This window comes from Ranitomeya variabilis, chromosome 3 (assembly GCF_051348905.1).
Source record: "Ranitomeya variabilis isolate aRanVar5 chromosome 3, aRanVar5.hap1, whole genome shotgun sequence".
NCBI classification, from domain to species: Eukaryota; Metazoa; Chordata; class Amphibia; order Anura; family Dendrobatidae; genus Ranitomeya; species Ranitomeya variabilis.
In genome coordinates, this window is record NC_135234.1 from 505,734,528 (window position 1) to 505,737,319 (window position 2,792).

The window sequence follows — 2,792 nt, forward strand, 5'->3', positions numbered from 1 at the left end:
GGGGCACTCGCAGCATTGCGGCAGCATTATGGGTGAACTGGCAGCATTATAGCAGCATAATGGGGGCGCTCGCAGCATTGCGGCAGCATTATGGGGGAACTGGCAGCATTGTGGCAGCATAATGGGGGCACTCGCAGCATTGCGGCAGCATTATGGGGGAACTGGCAGCATTAAGCCAGCATTATGGGGGAACTGGCAGCATTATGTGGGCACTCGCAGCATTGCGGCAGCATTATGGGTGAACTGGCAGCATTGTGGCAGCATAATGGGGGCACTCGCAGCATTGCGGCAGCATTATGGGGGAACTGGCAGCATTGTGGCAGCATAATGGGGGCACTCGCAGCATTGAGCCAGCATTATGGGGGAACTGGCAGCATTGTGGCAGCATAATGGGGGCACTCGCAGCATTGCGGCAGCATTATGGGGGAACTGGCAGCATTGTGGCAGCATTATGGGTGCATTCGCAGAATTGTGGAAGCATTATGGGGGAACTAGCAGCATTATGGGGGCACTCGCACTATTGCGGCAGCATTAAGAGGGAAACTGGCAGCATTGTGGCAGCATTTAGGGGGGCACTCGCAGCAAGGCCTTACCGCAAGGTGATGAGCAGCCTTTCCTCTGCAGAGATTGCTCTTCGCATGACCGTATCTTCATAACTGAGGTGTGGACCAAGAAGAATTAGAAGACGATCAAATGCCTCAATGGAAAGCCGGCAAAACTGAGTAAATTTATCTGGAAACCTGAAAATAATAATAAAAAAAAAGATTAAAATCAAATAATTTTAAACACACATTTTAAACATAAAGTACGTTGTATATAGCAATAAAAAGTAACAAATAAAATCAGCTGTCAATATACCATTTCTCCCTATATCTTACCTCCTTAAATCCCGGTAAAGGACATAGAAGTGTCCCTTTTCCTCCCGTTCCTGAATAATGGGATGAACCCACATCCTTTTTTGACATCTGCTATTCCTTCTTCTCCGAGATTGCTCCTATGGGAGAATATAGAATGTATTATTACATGGATCTGTACAACGCATGGAAAACTGCTGCCAATTCGCAGCGTCATAAACTCGGCATCTCCGCAGCCTAAGGCTGGGTTAACATTGCGTTCCCCCAGTCCGCTAGCCGGATTTCGTTACACCGCTGCGTAACGCGGTGAAACGTAGTCTGCTAGCGCCATCATTGACTCCTATGTCGGACGCATCGCAAGCCATGTGCCGTCATTTCAGTGACGGTCGGACCCCGAGACTCGTACTGCAGCGTTGCCGGGTCTGTCACTGCTAGCGCTGATAGAGCTAGCAGATGCTCTATCGGCGCTAGCGATGTGCCAAAGTCAGCACTTGCGATACAGCAGCCCGTAAACGTATGTGTTGAACGGGCTGCTGTACACAGTGTGAAACCAGCCTAATACGCAAAGTGTTCACATCTAATGACATTATCTTACCTACTCGCTGTGGTGGTGCAGCAAAAGCAGTGCCGTATGCAACAGTAGCCGGTTCTGTTGTGGAGTAAGACGATGGTGTGGCATGTTGAATCCAACAAGGAAGCAAAATGGAGAAGAGGGGTTGGACCAGGAAATGACCTCATGGGAGGTTTTTTTTTTACAACCAACTTTATGTGTTCTAAAAAACGCACCAAAAAACGCATTAAAACCGCACCAAAAACGCACAAAAAATGCACAAAAAAACGCATAAGGATTTCCTGGGAGTGGTGCCAGATTTTCCTCAGGAAAATCTCAGGAAAATTCTGCACAAATTCTGCACAAAATCCTGACGTGTGCACATACCCTAAGCGACGCTGCAGCGATATCGACAACGGTGCCGATCGCTGCAGCGTCGCTGTGTGGTCGCTGGAGAGCTGTCACACAGACAGCTCTCCAGCGACCAACGATGCCGAAGTCCCCGGGTAACCAGGGTAAACATCGGGTTACTAAGCGCCGGCCATAAAGTAAAAGCAGAGCACAGCGGTGACGTCACCACTGTGCTGTGCTTTACGGCCGGCCGGCGCTCACAGTCAGTGCGGGAAGCAGACGGCCAGGGACCTGACGGACATCAGAAGGTGAGTATGTACTGTTTTATTTTTTACATTTACAATGGTAACCAGGGTAAACATCGGGTTACTAAGCGCGGCTTTGGTTACCATTGTAAAACATTGCAGGCATCGTTGCTTTTGCTGTCAAACACGACGATACACACCGATCTGATGACCAAATAAAGTTCTGGACTTTCAGCAACGACCAGCAATATCACAGCAGGATCCTGATCGCTGCTGCGTGTCAAACACAACGATATCGCTATCCAGGACGCTGCAACGTCACGGATCGTTATCGTATATATAACAAGAACTATTAACCTATTGTGCCAACCCTATTTCCTTATTGATTGTAAACTTGAGAGCAGGACTCTCACTCCTCCTGTAACTGTTGAACTTTGGGTACTTTTTAATGTCGTTACTTTTTGTAAATGTCCCTTCTTTATTGTAAAGTGCTGCAGAATATGTTGGTGCCATATAAAGAAAATTATTATTATTATTACAGTGAAATTGATAAGGAAGATGACACTACACAGTATTTTGCTCACTAAATTCCCCAATAAAATCTCAGTGACATGATCAGAAATACTGTAATTATTCTAGTTATAATACATTTTTTATTAGTGTTATGTACTTTTTTTAAAATTGTTATCTGAAATGAAACATTTATGTTTTATAATCATAATTATTACTATTTTATTTGACATAAAACTTTTAGAAATGTTTCTGAGTCACACTTCAAAACAATTAAAAACA

At 45.6% G+C, this 2,792-nt stretch overlaps 1 long non-coding RNA gene across 1 annotated transcript; it reads right to left on the reverse strand.

Annotated features, from left to right (window-relative positions):
• Positions 1–504: 504 nt before the first annotated feature.
• Positions 505–1,520, reverse strand: LOC143818344 (uncharacterized). Its single transcript, XR_013224479.1, has 3 exons — positions 1,450–1,520; positions 879–994; positions 505–740 (listed from the first exon to the last, which is right to left on the reverse strand). It is a non-coding gene; the product is annotated as an uncharacterized LOC143818344 (long non-coding RNA).
• Positions 1,521–2,792: the final 1,272 nt, after the last annotated feature.